Genomic DNA, 20,423 nt, shown 5'->3' on the forward strand with positions numbered 1-20,423 from the left:
TGGTTTAGAAGTGTTTCTTTTCTTCAAGTTAAACTTCCTAGGATTATTTCTGCTTGTGTCAATGCCATCGTCATCCTTTCATGTGAATTTCTTTGTTTACTTAGAAATTATTGTTGTAAAGTTCAATGAACTCAGTTTGTAAACAGATGATGAATGAACTTTGCTGGAAGCTTACCTTCGCATGGGCACACAGTTTGGAGCACCAGTGACACAGGGTGACAGCAGGCAAGTCAGTACTTGGAAAATTAGTCAAACAAATGAGAAAACATCACATTTATATATATAAAAATGAGGTCTTCATTTTTCCGTGCTTTAAAATGACCATTCAATGGGATGGCTTCATACTCAAGTGATGATCTGGTGTGTGTGAATATTTTGATTTAGTTTGATTGTGGTATTTAGTTTTGAATACATGCTGGCTTTCGTGGCTGCAGAGAGAAGGAATGTGCTTTAAATTTTTTCACTGCTTCATTCTGTTTGGATTTTTTTATTTTCATTTTTCCACTCCTTCGTCCAGTTTCATCTTGTTTTTTTGTTTGGTTAATACAGGACATGGAAGGTGACTGGCATAACACTTCTGGAGCTAACAAGCTAACATGCCCCATGATTAGTTGCTACGTCTGCATGTGAGCTGGAATACTTATCTGTATGTATTTGTGGATGCATACAGATGCATATATATTGATTTGGGACCTCCTTGTGATTTGAGGAGAGGCTGAGTCTTTATTCCATTCTCTAGAGCACTGTAGACATCAATTGTGCCATATCTTATTATGGAAACGTCACAAAATATGCCTCTTTGTGCATGGCATGGTGGCATTTCAGTTCCTGATGCAGTAAAGCCATCATGCCTGATGGCAGGTTGTGCCTTGAACATCCAGATGTTTGTGATACAGAGCTGAGGTGTTTTTCCCTCCCTCCCTGGCTTTGTAGGACAATCCAAGCATCAATCCTGCCACATGTACAATAAGCCTTGGTCTCACTGAGCTGAGAATATTCCATGCTTCCAAAAATCATTCTGTGCCTTGGAAGGAAAAGTGAAAAGGTGTCCAAGCAGTGAATTTAAGATTTACTTTTTTAGCCTACCAGTTTTATATAGCTTCTAGATCATAACTGGTTTGAAAGCTTGTCTGGTACAGCATCGGTGTAGAAAGGGAATCATGTTAGTAGGGAATGAATTGGGCTCTATGGCACTTTTCTGTTTAATATTAATTTGACTGCATATTTGTGGGTGCTGTTGTACAGCCACGTGAGCCCAGATGCCTGAATGATTTTCCAGTGCCAGGAAGCTGAGCAAGGGCTCTTATCCTTGTTTTGACCTGATGGTTCGGTAGCACTGAGGGTAAACAACCCTAACATCTGCTTTCTTTCCCAAGTGTGTCTCCATGGCTGTCTTCTAGGCACACTAGAATACCTTTCTACCTTGGTCAATATATATGTAACTATTTTGCTGCCTTCTATACCTCATAATATCACTTTTGATTCAGGATTTCCTTTTTTCTTTCCCATTTTTGCTTTGAGAGCTTGCAGGTTAATTTTTCTGAGCAATTAAATTCAGTTTTGTTTAAATGTTTTAAAGTAGCAGTGCATATGCTAGCAGTAGGCATTTGAAAATTAAAATAATAAATATTGAGAGGGTCATTTCTGTATAAAAAGACTGTGTAAGTCTTTTTATACATGCACAACAAATTGTCCCTTATTCCCCGTATGCTGAAGCTAATAGCACAAAACTAATGTTGTCAAATGATCACTGCTATTGTCTGTAAAATTAATGAGACTTTGGCTTCAGTTACCCTTAAAGAAAGGACTGATGTATTAATAGACCATGTTCTGTGAGCCGCCTGATCCTCTGAATCCCAGTCAGAAGAGGTCTGGTTTTGTGGTTTGGGCTCTAGGTCAGTATTTAGGAGCACTGAGCTCAGTTTTTGGCCTTGCTACAGAATTCCTGTGTTCACAAGGACAAAGCATTTAGGAAGTGCTTTGTCACCTTAATAAATGTAAAAGAGTATGTTGGAAATTTCCAGCTGAAGAGTATCACTAGTGAATATGAGTGCTTCACAACTGAATGCGATGGGTTGGGATTTGGTTTATCTGTTAATTCAAATGGTTGTGGTGGGAGGGTTTTTTGTTTGTTCTTAAAAGAAGCTTCAGAAATGCAGATTAAAAAGTTTTAATGAAAAGCTCTTCCTTCCCCCCTGCCCCCCCTTAACTAAGTTTCTTCTTTGAAGTATTAAAAAAAAGCTAAAGTAGAAAAATTAGCATTATCAGATTTAATTGAGTGTATTTGAGGATCATCATCTCGAGTTTGTAATTTTTATTTGTGATTCTAATTCAGAACAGGAAACCAAGTGAAACCTGTGTCCTGCGAAGTGGGACAGCTCATTTGTCTTTATCTTTGGAACACCTGGCACCTGCTTCTACTTACCTATTGTCCTGGTTCTGGCCAGGACAGGGTTAAGTTTTTTGGGTAGCTGGGAGGGGGCATGTCCAGGGCCCGGAGATTATTCTATGCCACATCATTGCCAGGGGTGGAGGAAAGGGACTCTCTTCTGGAGAGAAGGGGTTCTTTCTGGTCAAATAAATGTGGTGGAAGGATCCATCCAGTATTGTTTATTTTCAGGATGTTTCCATGTGAATGCTTTCTTTTCCTCTACCCTCTCACTGGTATTGTTGCTGTTACTGTTCATTTCTTATCTCACTGCTGGTTCCAGTAAATTACTCTCTCTCAACCCATGATCTTTACCTTTCCTGCCTCCAGTTCCCTTCTCCATCCTGCTGCTGGGAGAGGAAGAGGGGAAAGCAGCGGAGCAGGAGGGTGGCAGCATGGTTTGGGGAATCTCAGTGGGGGCTCAAAATTGGGGAGTACCACTCCTAAACCACAGCTCCACAATTCATAAAAAGATGTCAGCATTTGCTTACATCTATGCACATTCTTTCTTCTCATTTAATTTAGTGGGCCATGACTGGTTATTTACACAAGTATGTTTATACTGTCCAGAATTGGGATCTTGCCTTAAATGGGAGACTTTTTCTTCTCTTTGCCTCTCATAGAAAAGAGGGCAAACAAAGTCTCTCCTCAAACATTTGACTATTCAATAAAGACTTGTGAAAGTTTAGGAAGATATAAATATCTTCTAGGCTGGAGTGTCACAGGACCGCTTACAAGCAATCAGTCTTTAAACACTGACTGTAGTTAACTCTAATTAATTTGAGGATGGTCCTTTTGGCTGACTTTAAGATAGCCTCTAATTGACAATGTATTTCCTTTGAGTGGTGACTTCGGCAGTTTGCTGTTTGAGGAAGGTTTCTGTGTTGTTGTGCCTGGAGGAAGCTCTCAGCATATTCCCAAGTAATGGGGGCCAGTGCATTCCCAAGTAGCTCCAGTAGACTGGAGCTGGGTTTGGAGAAAGCCACACTTTCAGTGAGGCTGCTGTTTTAACTGGCTAACATGTTGTTGTGTAGGTAGGTCATATGAATTTGTTTTCTTGAGAGTTATGAATCTCTGAGTAAATTAACACTAATATTTTAACACTAATATTACATTTCCAAGTAAGATTGCATATAAAACTGGCTGATCCCCCGTGTGAAGGGCTGGCAGTTAGGGTTGAAATGGATTGGTTACACACAGATGAAATACAAAAGAAAAACTTTCCACTTTTTCTCTTTTCCAGGCATGGGTTGTCTGTTTTCAAATGCTATGGGCCATAAACCTTGGCAATATAAAAGCAATGCAGTTGACTGTAAGGAGGCTACAAGACTTGAAAACAAGTTTCCCCTTTCCTTTCCCCCCCATGGAGAAATGATGAGTCAGCATGTTGAGACCACAGCTGGTGCTGAGATGCACAGACCTCTATTTTTCTCAGAAGTTATTATGAAATGAGTTATTTTTCAGCATGGGTCTAAGTATTTGAATCTATCCCTGAGTCTTTCTCTGGTTTATTAATGGGCTGCAGTGCTGCCATCACCATGGTATCCTGCTACCTCTTCCCCTGTGAAGACTGCAAAAGCACATGATGAAATTTACATTTTTAATTCTCCACTCTCCATGCCTGTACACATAAAAATGCTTTGAAAAACCATGGCAGAACACAAACACAAGGACAATCCAGCATGAAGAAACTAGTTGGGTTGCTGTGTTGTTTTGTTAATTCTGAACACTCTCCCTTTCTGCTGTTATACTGCAGCCATCAGTCGTTCAATACCTGCTCCTAGGTAGACACCACAACACCAGATGGATTACGTACTTTACAGCACTAATGATAGTGGCTGATAATGTGTGCAAATCTCCCTTTCACTGCTTGTTTGAGGCAGTCAAGAAATACTGAATACAGCTGTACATAATTACGCTTCTTTTGAAGCTAAATCAGCCTGTGAAATTTCTGTTCCTGGAAAATGGTCAAAATTAGTCAATAAAAACCCCAACAAAACAAACAAACAACAAAACCCAAACCCTTTGCATGTGCTTTCTTAATGGTATACTGTGACATTCTGTTTCCTAAATGCAAGGTTTCCCTGCCAAACTACTGAGATTTGAAGGTGGGGGAGTGGGAAATACTGCATAATGAAACTACGAAAAGGTGATTTTGCTGCAGGTGCATGAAGATGCTGATTTGACAATATGCAGTGCATATGCACTTGTTTGTGCCATGAGGAGTTTGTGTAGGACTAAGTACATGTGTGTCTTCATGTGTTGCAGGTATGTGAAGGGTCACTCCCCCTTTTTACCCACTCCCTGTTCCCTTCACATATTTGAGTTACTGTGAGGTCAGCTTTTGAAATTGTCTGTTTTGGCTTGTTTATCCTCACCTTTGTTTTCTTCTTTATTCAATCATTCTGCAAGATTTTATTTTCTAAACAACTGAAGAGGACAAGATCATAGTATTATTGGGTTTTGCCTTCCCTTCCCCCAGTTTTTTCTCCTGTTGAAACTTGCCAATCACTTTTGAAGCATACATTGGGCTTTTCTGCAGCACAGGAGATATCATTAAGGCTTTAAACCCACTAATGAGGGAAATGTGCGCTGCTTGAAGGCTCCTGCAATATTAACTACATCCAATTATGTTAGGTAAATGTATGAGTATAGTCAAAACAGGATGAAAGCATATCTTTCTATTCAGGCCAAAAGCAGTCTTCTGAGCCAATCTTTCATCAAGCCTACATTGGCTATTTATTTACTGGGTTTGCAGCACTTTTTTAAATACTGAATAATAACATTGAAGGGAAACAACACAGGCAGGAAAGGACTATCTATTCCTAGGGCTCTGTTCCTTGTTTAAAGAATGTGTTTTACTGTTGGATAAAATATGTGAAATCTTAAGTCAGATTAATAATTTTCTTGTTTAAATGCATTATTGCTTCCTTATCTAATCCATCCCTTAGCTGACTGTGTTATGAGTAGGTGGAGTGCAAATGCAGTTTTTGCTGGTCTTTGCTGGTCCTGACCTTTGACTTCTGTTGATTTGTTGGGGTTTTTTTTAAAGGGAAATTCAACTTATCCTACCGCTTTGGACATTCCCTGTGAGAATATTTTTTGGGAAAGTTATTAAGTCTAATATCACAGGTTTTTAACAGTTCTTAATTTCTGACTTCTGAAACTGTTACTTGATAGTAGTAGATTGGTTGTTTGGTTTACAATTTTCTTAATTTTCCCTATTTTTGACATATAGTAGAGTGTCATGTTCTTTGATTCTTGCCTTTCCCAGTCTGCTTTTGTTTAGAAGAGTAATTGGTTTGTCACTTGTTACAGAATTGACATAGGCTCAGATCACAGCATCCGAGTTGGCCTTTTTACATGCTTGAGCAGTCAGAGCTCAGACCCAGTACTTTGCTTTGTTTTCATGTCTTTAACCACATTTGGAGGTAACTCAGAAAGTCCTTTTGAAGCATCTGATGATACAGGAACCCTCTTAAGTCTATAGAAGTGACATTTCACAGTACAGAGAAGTGATTTGCATGAACATACCCGGGAGTCTGGTAGTTCAGCACTGGAGTAGATGTGATATGGCAGTATGTAATATTTGAATGGTTGTCATGTATCATGCCTGAGATCTGTTTAGCCTGGTTGAGTGTCCTCTTTCAAAGGTGGCCAGCAGCAGAATCCAAAACAGAACAGCAGGACAGATAGTGACAGTAATCTTCCTTCTGGCTTATCTGCCAGGCCTCCAGCACCCAGTGCTGTGATGACTTCCAGTGCCAGAGATTGCATCTGAGCATTATTTCTCCCATTCACTCCATTGGCCACAAATCTGTTCCTACCCTACCCATTTTGAATCCTTTCTATTAATGCTTATGCCAGCAGGTGGGGTTTTTGGTTTGGGTTATTAGTTATTTTTTTTTCCCATGGATAATCTTTTTGTTTTGACTGTGATAGTTCTGTCGGGGGGCTCTTGTGTGTGCACAAGTCCATTCCTCTTCAGTGAGAGTTAATGTGATACATGTAGGCAATTATTATGCTAATCCTTGCAAGATTTTTCTCTTCATTTAAAGTATTTTAAAGGTAGCATTAATTCTTCAAAACAGTGGGAATAGTTCTCTCTTTAGATATTCGTTCAGATATCTTAATCCATTTGCCTGCCTTAATGTTTATATTTGAACTTAAAAGTATGAAAGGTCCTTTTTTATTTTTTCTTTTTTGATATAATGATAATGCTCTTACCTAGCACAGTGCTAACAACCTTTTGTTGAGATGTCTTAACTGGACTCACCGTTTCCACAGCAAGGTCTACGACATGGATCACTTGAGCATTCCTCCTCTGGTTCAGCTCAGAAGACAATTCATCTTACTTTGTGTCAGTGTGGACTTTTTCAAAACCATGCAGGATGACTTAGCTGTGAAACAGACGAGTGCTCACAAGGGCTCTCCACCAGCTCCATTTCAGTGGTGGTTATCTCCAGTAGAGAGAGAGTGGTGAACAGCTGACGGGGTTGTAGCATCTTATATTGATGCAAATGGTTTGCAGTGGTACTCTGACCACAGCCTGCAAAGTTCCCTTCTTCCTAGCAAGTAACTGTGGTAGCTCTGTGCTAAGTGAAAATTTCTGCCACCCTGGTTTTTTTCTTGCTTGTGACCTACACTATGTAAGTTTCATTCTGCAAGAATGAAACCTCCATGGGAAAGGATGTTCAGAGACTGTGCACTCCTCAGCGCTGACTGTGTGTTACAGCTACAAGTCTGGAGGATCACAAGTGAAGAATGAGTCGGCAAGTATTGTACTCTCTAGCGAGAGTTCTCCTTTATATAGCAACCACATATCTTGGCACCATTTGTTGTGAATAATTGATAGCAAATAGCTGGCTGATCCGAGCCTTGGGAGGGGATGGCGCTGCCGTGGGTTGTGGGGGTGCCGTGGAAGCGTCGCGCTGTGAACACACAGCTCCTGACCATGACCAAGGAAAGCTGCAGGACACTGGCCACTGCTGCTCGTGTATTGTCAGCATTTGATTCACCACACTTAGAGGGGAAAGGGAAGAGGATGAGAGGTGTAAAATTAGAGTTTTTACACTACGTGTCTCACAGCTCTCCAGCGTAAAGAGTGCTGCTTACTTTGAGCGCACGTGGCCACTGCGCATTTTCATGTTCCTTCATCTGTTTCTCAAGGCTCGGTGGTGGCTCCAAGAGACTCCATTGAGCCTCACAGACACATATTCAGCAACAGGTATAGTGAGATCAGGAAACAGCTGTCCTGCAGCAAAAGTAAGGCCTTATCTATTATTGTTAATTATTTACTCCTGCCAACCTCTTCTCACTGGTGTTAAGCAACAGAAACAAAAATAATTACATTCTTTACTGAACTAATATTCCATTCCTCTTCTTTCCCTTTCATGCTTGCTCCTGGAGTAAAGGGTTTGGGGAAATAAGTAGTAAAAACAAGAACTATCTTGCAGTCTTCTCTTCTGCTAGATTCATTCTAAGTTGAATGTACACAAGATATTATTTTTTTCCCTTTTCAAGGCAATTGCAACTGACAGTTTCCCCATTTCCTTTTCCATTCTCAGTGTGTGCATTTAGATGAAGCTAAAACTGCACTCTTGCACTTTTTATACAGCTTTCCTAAAATAATTCTGAATAATTTAACAGTGGCTCAGAAACATTCCAGTTTAACCAGTCATTGACCTTCAGTCAAGCTGAAATGTCATCAGGCCTATATTGGTATTTCTCATCAGTTCCAAAGAAGCTGTACTGCCACAGAGCCAATGGCGAGATCTATAATTAAAGTTGCCCAATGTCTCCCATTACAATGTTTTCCTTTCTGTAGATTATCATAGTTTAACTGCTTCAATTAGTATTTTCCATTTAGAATTTTTTAGTCAAAATGGTCCTGCTATTTTGGAGACAATGCCTAGGGAAAAGTTAGGGTTATTTATTGATTGTGAGGAAAATAAACCCAGAGTCTATTGCTTTGGCTTTGGCTTTGTTCCCTCTAGTGTTAAGGACTGGATATAAAAACCACTTTGAAAATCTGACCAAACTGCTTAAGTTTATAAGCCCCTGAAGAATCTGAGTAAACACAGACTCAACAAAAAAATATTAGAGGAGACTGACTTACTGCTATCGCTCTCTGCTGACAGAACTCCACAAATGGCAAAGAATTTCTACAAGTCATCATGTGAGCTTTATGTCTGGAGGGGGAGAATCTTGAGTTTGTGACTGATCAGTTTCACCTGAAAGGTTGTGATGTGCAATGTTAAAACCTTTCAGGATATTATTTCCTCTAGAAATCTTAAATGCGAGAAATCAAATAGAGATCCTGTGGGGGAAAAAAAATTTATATGATAACATAACTAAAGAATTGGATCCATTTGGACCCATTTCTGCATATGCTTTAGGATAAGAAGACTGCACTAAGCTTAAGATTTTCAAACCTCTTAATGCTTTATTTTGCTCTCTAGTATCCTCCTAATATAATTGTAATTGACTGCAGTAGGAGTTGATGGCATACTATATTGTCAACAGTAAGAATTTAAAAACTAAAACCTTTGTCCTAGTGATTTCTGAGATTTGATTAGGAAATGTGTGGAAGACAGAATTTTTATGTCATATCTGATTTTGAAGAGTTTAAAGCCAAAATAAAAATAAAAAGTTGATTGAAATAATTTGTTTCAGTTACAGCTTTTAATATTGAAAAAAAAGTAGTTTCAATTTGCAAGGTAAAGTTATTTTGTTCCAAAAACATCTACAAAAAGGTAGTTTCTAGAACTTTTTTTCTTCTTTTCTTCCAGAAAGCCTAGAGAAAGAAATTGATTTTGCAATATTGACAGTTTCTTGCAAACCTCATGGCTTTATTTAAGTTTCTCTAACCAACTCTATATTTCTGTTTAATGCTCGATTTGAATTTTTAAAAGGAATGTACCCTCCCTAGCTGGTGTTTCATTGTGTCACATTACATGTTCTTTAAATGCCCTGGCTGCTGGATGACACTCATTCGTTTTACCCTCCTTGCAGTCAAGTGGGGCAGCTCTCATTTTTTCACTTTTTTCAGCTCTTCACTTTATGCTTGTAGTAACATTTATCTTATATTGGCAGTGGCAGTCACTTTTGGTTATAGAAACTTAGCTTTTTCCTTGGGTTAAGACTTATTCTAGTAAAAAAATAAAGTAAAACAATCATCAGGCTTTTAGACATGTCTCAGAGGGTTATTTTTTTTTTTTTTTTAGTTTCAACATCCCTTTTATTTTTCAGGCTGCTGGATGCTGGGGGTGTTCAGCATGAACCTCAAGTGTGAGAGAAGCAGCTGTACAGATGCAAAATGAGTTCTTGTGATGTGGGAGTGTGTGCTGTGCTGGCCAACACTGATGGTTGGGAGCTACAACTCCCACCCACCAATAAAGCTGGGCTTGGAAGTGCAGATTCCAATAACTTGCGAGTAAAAATGGCATGCTGGGTGCATGCAGTCAAGTGTGGTGTCTGTGCTGAGTATGGGTACAGCTTGGCAATTTCACTGCTGTCTGGTCCTTCCAGAGAGTGAAGCCTCTTTCCTTTTTTCACACAGAAATCCCAGCAGGCAGAACCTCCAGCCAGGCTGTTCATTGCTGTTCTGTGTGTGCCTGGCTGTTGGGGTTAATCCTCAGGGCAAGGTTGCAGGTGTCTCATTCTCATGGCTGGCGCACATTCCTTCCCCAGGCACTCCATAAAAGAGGGTCTGAATCCCAAATGTTGCTTGTCCTCGTGTGTGTTTGCTGAGCTTCCAGCCTGTCTGTGCCTGAAATGCTGGTGCTGGCTTTTGGGGCACTGTGAGTGGGGAGAATTCAGGCTCTGATCCATCCCTCTGGTTTCATGTCATGGCACTAAAACGGAAGCAAGAGTAGTGGAACAGGCTCCCTAAATGCTGCATCGCCTGAAGGAGGCCTGTTTGGCCAGAAAGGGTTCTGTGAGCTCTGGGTGTGGACTCCAGGTTGTGGGGTTTTTTTTGTTTTTAACATTTTATCTTATCCTAGAACTCTTAAGATAATAAGATATGGTGACATGCTTTATGTTTCATAATCCACACTGCTTCATTACAAGTCTAAATGTTTAAGAATACAAAAGTAGTTGATACTGTTAATTTATTTGGATGAGGTACTTGCTGATACTCAGAGGAGTGTTTCAACTTCTCTCCTTGAAGAGATCAGTAAGAGTGATGTGAGCAACAGTCTGTTTACAGGTGGTTTGTGAATTAAAGCTGTTTTACAGGAATTGTGAGCTCTAGGGAACTCGTGATAAGTCCTGTAATGTTATCTGTGTGCAATAGGACTTTATTATTGTTGAAATTATCTTATGACAAACATTTAATTCTGGATATGCTCAAATTAATTTGTAAGAGGCAAATGCACAAACATTATTTCATATAAGCATGTCAAAACATGTTTTGATAAATTAGAAATTTTTTTATTTGATTGAAACTAGGCAATAAGAACACATATGAAATCTTGGAAGATAAAATGCTGAAAATGTGCTGTGCAACTCCTGAGGAAGTTTTATAGCCTAGCTCTTCTTGAGGGACAAATAGATGAGGAATGAAAGCAGCTACTGCTATCAGGAAAATACATTAATGTTTTGACAGATAGATGTGGAAATCTTACTATATGAAATTTGGAAATTTTTTCCCCTGATGTGTAAATATCCACTTAATGTAATTAGAAAGAATTGTGAAGTAGCAGGCAGGGAATTCAAATTCTTCAGCTGAGCAGATACTGCAATTATGATTTGTTGACAGCTTGTCATTCTGCCATTAGAGCTGACCTGGAGTTTTCTTTCTGAATGACTTTTCAAAGGAAAAGTAACATAAAAATTGAAATATTTAGCTAGAGAGTGTTCTGACTTGGACTAGCAGCATATGCTTAGAGAAGGAGCCCAGGAGCAGAGCAAGTGCAGAGCAGTATTTCCTGTAGAATGTCCCCGTAACATCTGACTGCCCATAGTTGACTTCCTAAGCTCAAAGCTGTATTAGTATTTTTAATTTTTAATAGCCCTTTTCTTCCAGTAGTTTGATTTAAATATCATCTTGAACCCATTTTTTGTTTTTAACCCATTAGGAGGCCTCACAAGAAAACTTTTATCAGCTTCATTTGATATTGTTTTGAAATTTTCTTCTTGGCATTGGGGGAAAAAGGTGAGATGCTTTTTCCTCAGGTTGTTTTACACATATTGGAGAACATCAGTTTGCCATATTAATCCCAAATTTTCTATTTCAAATTAGATAAATGACAGTTTGAAGTCTATTTTCTGTATCAGGATGTTGTCACATGGGAAATGGAGTATTGGGCAACAAGTTTTAGGTGCTACATGGCAACCTGGAAGGCTGACAGAAACCCTTTGAAATGTCTTTCACCTTCAGGTCATAGTTAGCTACTTAGCCACTTGTTTATTTTCAGTGTTTCTTGGTGCTTTGAGATTTTAAGCTAGACAGGCCTGAATATAATTTTATTTCTGTATTGCAACACCTGAATGGAAGAGGTCAAACTAAAATTGTCACTAAAAGATGAAGTACATGAAGAAGTGACATTTCTTATGTATACTTCTCTCCAAATAAAAAGGTTGCATGCATGTGATATTTTTAAACTAAGCCATTGGTAAGCCTCCTCTTCACCTGCCTCGCTTACCTCTGCTAGTGACCAGAAGGTCCTAAGCATTTAACCCCTATTTGAGGAGCTTAATTTGACTATACAGATTTTAAACTCTTTCTCAGCCATAGCTAATTTTCTGAGGTGCCTCAAATCCCTTGGACCTGCTGATTTCAGCAGCTGAAATCACCAAACAGAAGCTTAGCAGTTTTGAACCTTGTCCAAGGTAGGAGATCCATGAATATGATGTTTTGAGAGGAGATGGCCCTCACATGTGCCTTTGAAATAGGCTGGTGGCTCAGGCAGTGCAGAAAATGTAGCAGCAATAAACATGGTTCTTTGAATCCAGAGTGGTGGAGCCAAGCTGCACCAGTGCAGTCCCCCATGACAAATTTCCCAGAGTGCAAGAGAGATGCTTTCACATATTTACCTACTGGAAATCATTCCAAGGCAGTCCTCTCATCTCTCTGTGAAGCACCCCAACTAGAAACTTATAGGTGATTCTTTGAGACAATGCACTTGCAGCATTATTTGTTGAGCCAATGCTAAATTCTGTGTGGTCCATGGCATTCATGAAAGAGAAGTTAATGAATCTCTGCAAACTAATAGGCCTCAGACCATCCCTCCCTCCCCCTAACTTGTACTCCTGCTGTAATAATTATTTCCTTCATTATTCTTGTTTCCTTATTTTTCTTCCTATCCTTATCCACAGGAAGGAGTTACAACTTTTTTCCACCACAGTGAGTTTTGTTCTGTCAGTGATTGAGTTACTTCTATGACTTCTTTCACTCTGCAGTTGTAAGAAAGGGAATAATTCCTGATCACAGCTGCAGTGACCTCTCTTCTGGAATATGTTTTGTTATTATGTCCATGAGAAAAAAAGTGGTGAGACCTTAAGGAAGTATAGGACTCTTCCTACATTGCTGTCATGGCAGCTTGGATAAGTCTGTGCTGATTTTGGTGAACTTTTTCTGAGGTATCTAGCTGCATACCCAAGGCATTTGAGTCAGCAGCCAAGAGGACAGATGCTGGGATGGTGAGTGGTACTTACAATCTCTCTTGGTTTTCTCAGAAGCTTTAAGGTTACTGCAGGTATGTCCCTGGATGAGCAGAGCATGTAATACAATGGTCCTGTGTAAATAAAAGACCTAGCCAACGTTCTTATGGGCATTGCCTGTCATTCCTACATATGCCAATGACTGAAAGCATGGCAATATATGTGTACCAAAATTTATTGGGGACTGCTTTTCTCCAAATACTTTTTACATACTCTTAAAAGGAACTTTCTGGTCCTCAATCTTTCCTTGAAGAGAAGTGTGTATAAACAGAGAGGCTTTTAATCGTCTTATAACTTTATCCAATATTAAAAAGTCCAGTTATGTCAGCTGGAAAGTGGATTTAAATGTGTTTAAAAATGGCTTCTCAGCAGAAACTGAGAATATAGACTATGGATTGTCTAGTACAACCTGATTTTGTTCATAATACCAAAATTCTTAATTAATTAAGAGCAAGTACTTTTTTCTTTGCTTTGATTGTTTTGATCCCAAATGTGCAAACTGACCACCATATGCAAACTCATGAATGCATGGTCTTAATTTTGGTGTTGCTTACACCAACAAATGGAACGTGTGACTTGCATCAGTTTGGGTCAGACTGCAGGAGGCCATATGTGTTTATTTTAGCAGTTATGGATGGTTATATTTACCTCATTGCAATGACTCGCTTTGGTTTCTATTGACAAAACCATGACCTAAGAGAATGTTTGCAGAGGCAAGGACAGATGTTTCCAGGCTGCTTGCCACAGAGGGGAAAAATAGCCAGTATTTGCTTGTAAGCTGGGGTTGACTGTGCTGCTTTTCCAATGAGTAATTAGGAATAGTAGTTATTAGTTGCTGAAGATCCTGACTTGATAACAAAAGAATCTGCTTGGAGATGCCTTTTTGTATAGTCTGATCTACACAGTAGAATGAAAGGCAATTGCTGTAATCACTGAAACCAACTCTACCCTGTCACACTCTTTTGAAGAAAAAGAGCAAGAAGAACCTAAAATGAACCTTAATGAGCAAGAAGAACCTAAAAGCTTAATTAAATAGATAATCCATGGACATTTTCTCCTCTTCTCTGCAGGCATGTTGATTTCAAATTAAGCTGAAAACTTTTACTGGACACTTTTATGAAATTGTAAAGCAATATGAACGTTTTGGAGTAAGTTTGGTGGTTTTTTCCCCCCTCTGAAGCGGTAAGATCACCTTCTGAATCATACATGCTAAAATTCAACTTGTTTCAGACTAACAAAGAAGAGGTGACAAAAGTGCCATTGACTATTAGCAGAGTTGGCGATCTGGGAGGGTTTTGAGCGATGTGTTTGTGAAGTAGTGTCTGTGCCCATAATTTTAATGGGCAAGGAAAGATTGATTTCAGCTACCTGGGAGCAACAGTGTGGGATGTGTGGCATCTGAGGATTTGGAAACAGAGTTTTGGAAAGGCAAAGGAAGAGTGAGCCTACTTTGGGAGAGACAACTCCTGTGTGTAGTGATTCCCTCGAATTTAACATGGATGGGAGGCCCCTCACGGTCACAGCAGAGAGATGAGAGGCTCAGTGGTCTCCCACACTGGCACACAGCCCTCAGTGGGCAATGCCAGCCCTTTGTCCTCTGCAAAGGCTTGGGTCTTGGAGTGAGGAGTTGGTCTTGCTCCATTATGAGATGATGATTTGTGAAGAGAAAAAATTTACATGATTTGAAGAGATGTGGCTATAACATCTGTGTATGCAGGGCCTTCCAGATAGAAACAGCAATGAACTACAGGGTATATGACATAAATGAGGTCTATTTTGGATTTTGAAAACATGCAATGCAGTACTTTCCTGGCTCAGTCAAAAGCCACTACACAATATGTCATTGAATGTCATGAATAAAGGGAGAGCTGAGCATGACTTAGAGCACCAAGGAAGTTGGAAGGAATATACTGTATCAGTTTACCAACAGGGAATTTTTAAAGCTAATATATGGAGGCATCTCCTGCCTTCCCACTTTCATGATCTACTTACTGCAAGCTTGGTAAGATGTATTCCTGGAGATATCTCAGGGATTTTTTTTTCTGTTGCTTTTTTTAAGAGCAAGTGTTATGTTGATCTGTTAAGTGTCACGCCACTGCCACTGACTGGATGAAATACCATATGGGCAGTTCATGGGTTTGCTGGTTCCACCTGCTGGCTGAACTGGTGGTGATGACCTGTCAGTCAAGGGGAGTTGAATGAGTAATCTTAAGAAGAGATTTTATTATAATTCCTGTCTGAGGTATGGGGATAGTGTCTTGTCTTCAAGCTACGAACTTTCTATCTCATTTTTTATTAACTTCCATTTCATTAAATACAGTTTAAAAATGCAATTTCTTAAACAAGATGGTAATGCCTAATCACAAGGGAATTTTTAGCAAGAAAAGGACATAAAACCTTCTTGAAAATAAGAAGATGAAGAAGTTAACCCAGTGATGTGCAAGCACTGCTGCCTGCTCATTGCTTCTGGAGCTTGCCTTGGGGAGGGAGCCATCCCCCACTAGAGCTAACACAGATAATTGCATGGCATTCTTGAAGACTGGGAGAAGAATGACCCCTCACGCCGGGAATATACCCCAAAAAGTTCCCTAAAAATGGAAAAGGGGAGGAACTCGGCATTAGACTTAACTCTGGATGCTGAAGTCCCCATGGATACCAAAGAAAGACTGAAGGAGAGAGGAGCAAATGGCTTTCATTGGTGTGGGTTGTAGAGTTGAGATTGGGGTTAAAATTCAGGGGAGCATGGGCATGGGATTCCAGTTAAAGCTGGATCCCACAACAGCTGTGGGACTAGAAGAAAGCTTACATGCAGGCAAATGCTGTTTGCTAGGGATGACTAATGCCAGAATTAGTGTTGGAGTTACTGTTTAGATTTGGGATTTTGGGTGCTCTAGAGCTTATTTCCTTGTTTGAATCTGAACAGACTGAATGCTGATGTTTGACTCCTGTGGAAGTAAATTGTTTTTGATTAGTTTTGTTAGGAGTGGGCTATGATTAAGTCTAAGTTTAAGATAACAAAGTGTCTGAGATATTGTTTTTTATAGAGTTTTGTTTCTCACTGTGTTGTCAGAGCACATGGAGAAGATTAGCAGCTGGTTCTGTGGAGGTGAGTGGTTTTTAAAGGTCTTTATAGGTACCCTTTAGGTTCTCTGAAGATCCATCTCTTCAGGATACTTAAAGAGTATGTATGTATGGCTGCATTAACTGCCTTCTGCTGGGAAAAGTTTATCCCTCATTTTTCTGCCAAAGAAATAAGAAGAGGTGTCTAAGGGAACCTAATGGTGCTGTTACCCTTCTTTCTGCTCTAGGCAGTTGTTGCTGTCTGCCAGAGGTTCAGTCATTGCTGTCTGCCAGAAGTTCAGTCTAGCCTGCTAGTGACAAACTTGGGAAAGGAACAAATATTGTATAAATCACAGAAGGCTACGGTTTTACTCCAAGATAAAACACAGACAGGATATTAGTGCATGAATAGGTCCTACAGATATCCATTTGACGTGCCTCTTAGCACAGTTTTGTTGTGTATTGATTAGTTTTCTCCCAGGCATGGTCTGGGCACAGTTCAGGAGAAGAACATGTACCAGAAGCAGTTTGGCTATTTCCACTGTTTTTGGGAAAGGGATTTAACGTTGGGGACAGGGGCTGTTCTGTTCCACTTGACCTTAGAGCCAAAGATTCACTTGCCTGAATTATTTAGTAACACAGAGGAAGCCAAATTGAGTCATGACAAAGAAGCCAATAACTGGGTCTGAGGGGTCATCCTGAGGAACACCTTATGGGGGAGGGAATTCTTGTATCAATTGTAGAGATGCCACTTGTCTGCAAATATTATTTTGTTTTCTCTTTTAAAAGCAGTGATGTTTTAAAGGATTTGTTTGCAAGCAGATCAGTCCAATTTTCCTTGTTGTGGTTGGTGGCATGTCTGTGATTGTGGGAACTCAGCAGCACTTGCAGGTACACTGCAAGAGATTACCATGCTGCCAGTCATTTTCATGGAGCATTGCTGTACCAGAAATGGTTGATTACACAGGAGAAAGAAGCGCAGAGCAGTTGTTCAGTGTTTAGATAATGCTAGATGGAACATAATCCTGATTGCCTTTGACTTAACAACAACCTCCTTTGCTGCCCAAAAACCAAAATACCGCCCCTGAAAATATTACAGCTGCCTCCTATGGTAATTTTTTGGTGATTTTTATAAGCCCAATATTTTTTAGATAGATCTAGTATTTTGTCCATTTGGAAAGAGATGACACTTCATCTTTCACTGAGGTACTTCAGGCTGATTCTCATACCAAATCCATTTTCTTTCCTGCTATATGAACCTGTAACACAGGTTATGCAATTAGGAGGAAAGTGTTTGCAGAAACAATAAGGAAAACCTGATAAATGAAATCTGCTATGCACAGTCATGCTGATGGTATTCCAATAAACACAAACATATTTCTGTGTGCCCAGTTTTAAAGATAAAGAGTAAAATAATTTATGGCAAAAGCTGGTTTTCCTTCCTTGCAGCATTTATATGTATATAATACTGAGCACACCAAAATTATGTTAAGGGAGCATTGCTGTCATAAAGTAGAGTGCTAAAAAGGCAATGTTATAGTTAGTGTTGTAGTTATAATATTATAGTTAACAGGCTTTTTGTTCAGTAACTGGGTCCCTCTGTGAATGTGCTGTATACAGTCTTTATGCAATTAGGAGCACTTTTTAGGGTGAATGTTTGGTTTTAGGAAGGGAATTTGCTTTCAAGACAAATGCAGTGAGATTTATATCACATCTGTTATTATCTAAGTGGAGCTTTGTCTTGTAAAGGAGATTTGTCTTATAGAGTGCACAGTCTGGGCAGCCTTCAATTTAGGACTGGATGCAAAATACTTTTCCAAGTGTTGCCCTGTAATTTTTTCTGGTTTTCTTTTTTTTTTTTTTTTTTTTTTTTTTTTTTCCCTCTGTATGCTATTTAAACCTTGCTTGGAAGACAAAATTGGTAATTTCCTTGTGGGAATTGTTATTCTGCTCTTTCATTGTAGTTTCTAAGTGCTTCAGAAATGTTAATGTATCGTTAGCATTTCTGAGGAGGTGATGTGATATATCCACTTTATAAAGCAGAAGTGAAGGCTGGTGGTTGAAACACAGGTCTGAGAGTGTTTGCTAATTTGGGGGCTGCACTCAATGACCTGATTTCTTGGACTAATGCATTCACAGGATCAAGGCTTTCAACTTTCTCTGTTGTCAATTTCAGTGAGCATTCAGGAGCACTGCATTCTGGGTCTCAGGGTTTGAAATGAAGACTGAAGATATAAGGAATATTCATTTAGTGCCCAGTTGAGTCTAGATTTAGTGTAAATGGCTGCCCTAGCAGCACAGAAGAGCTGTGAGGCAGAGGGTAGCATACAGGACTTTCTGACAGGATGATGCTCATTTCCAGTTGTCTAGAGGCTCTTTCTTCTGATTCTGCTGTTCCTTTGAATATCTGTTACAAATGACGGAGTGCTCCACTGAGTGATGTCCTTTCTAGCTGCCCTTGTGATCTTCAGGAAAGATACCTGACAAGTTAGAAAACAGATTATTTATTTAAAGAGGCTATTCAGAGAAAACGGTCCAAGATATTTCAACTCTGACAGTCTATTCAAGGTTTTCCTTGTTATTGTACAAAACAGAATAGTCTATTCATGCGTTTTAAAAATGCCCTTATTTTGTTTTACAGTAGTCATCTGATGACGGTAACCAAGTCAATATCTTCCTTCAGCTTTATATGTACTTTTCTACTTGAAAGCTGCTCATCTTTGCTCAAAACTGGTTTGTAGTGTTGTCCCAGTGATGTTAGTTTACTATACTGGATGGTGTTGCTGAGAATGTAAAACTATCCCATTAGCCTGTTTGCAATATAAAATAGGCTTGTGCATTTTACAAGCTTATGCAGTGTAGTAAGAATTTGGCAAGTGTAAAGGAAAAAGGTGTTAAGGAGAGCTGGCAGCTCCTTAAAGAAATGATATTAAGTGCAAGCTCTTCCAATAAGGGGGAAAGTTAAGGAAGTGCAGTGGAAGACCAGTGTAGCTAAACTGCCAGTTCTTCATGGCTCCTGAAGAGAAGTTGTTTTTTTACAGAGTGGAAAGTAGGTCAGATTTCCAAGAAAAAGGATAAAAAAATAGCATGTAATGGCAATAAAATTGGAAATAGTGAGGCACAAAATGATATTGACATATCCAGGTGTGTAACAGGTTGTAAGAATTCATTTTCATACTACATGCACTGTAGTAATGAAAGAAGGACTGAAAGGAAGGGTCAGAGGAGAAAAGGGATCAACAGATGGCATTGGGATGGCCAAAATCATTGGTTTGTTTGGGTCTCTCCCAGTAAAATTGATACTGTTTCTACTGGTAACATGGGGAACTGTATTGCTGCTGCAGTATTCAGAAGATCTCACATGCACAAATGAATGTCTCTGTACCTCCTGGTAACCAGAGAAGTGTAGACCTTCTGCCCACATTCACCAATCTTAGGGTGGTTTTTCTGGAGGACATTGCTGTACAATGCCTGAAATGTGTTTTGGAACAGTCCACTGTTGGAAGGGAAGGGAGGAGCACAGGGTGCCTTCTTTGAAGAATTGTTCTGAAATTTTGTTAATGATTTAGATGTTGGTACCGAGTATGCTAACGATTTCTGTAGAAAGCTGGTAAGGATGAAAAAGGCTATGAAAGAAAGGGCTAAAATTCGAGGTGGTGTTATTCAGTTGCACAGATAATCTTAAAGGGAATGCTCATAGTTCAAAGAGACATGTTCTACATATGACTCTGGGGAGAAACCAGCTTTAAGGAGAAAGGCTGGGGAATAACTTCCTAGGGAGTTATTGTTCAGAAAGAAGTCTGAAAGTTGCAGGGAACCACAAACCAGTTCATGAGTACAGTGTCATGCTGTGGTATATAATATTCCAGGGTGAAAGGGTGAATAGAGAGGAATAGAGCTTGCAGAATGTCCTGGAGGCGGGTGGGGGGGGGGGGTATATCCTTTCTTGCCTGGAGTACCATGTTGGGTCAGAGGGGGACTGTACCTTAAGAAAGAAGTAAATCAGCAAGACTATGCAGAGGAACAGAGCAACACTGAGAAAACAGTCCTAGACAGCATAACTGATAAGTGTGTATTCAGTGAAATGGTGTTCTGTGGAGTAGATGTCTGCAATATGCCTGGACAGCACAAAGACACAAGTTTCAGCAAGAGAGAGAGATTGTGCTACCACAGTAAAATAGTACAGCACTCGAAGAGTTTGAGTGGGGAGGTTATTGAATCTCTGTTATTGCAGATCTTCAGGAACAATTAGGAAACATCTTCTGAC

General features: G+C 39.6%; 1 protein-coding gene across 2 annotated transcripts in view; it reads left to right on the forward strand.

Annotated features, from left to right (window-relative positions):
* The window catches only part of TBXAS1 (thromboxane A synthase 1), a 227,858-nt gene that overhangs the window by 105,980 nt on the left and 101,455 nt on the right, over window positions 1–20,423 (forward strand). The window lies entirely within an intron of this gene.

This window comes from Onychostruthus taczanowskii, unplaced genomic scaffold (assembly GCF_017590055.1).
Source record: "Onychostruthus taczanowskii isolate IOZ18803 unplaced genomic scaffold, ASM1759005v1 scaffold15, whole genome shotgun sequence".
NCBI classification, from domain to species: domain Eukaryota; kingdom Metazoa; phylum Chordata; class Aves; order Passeriformes; family Passeridae; genus Onychostruthus; species Onychostruthus taczanowskii.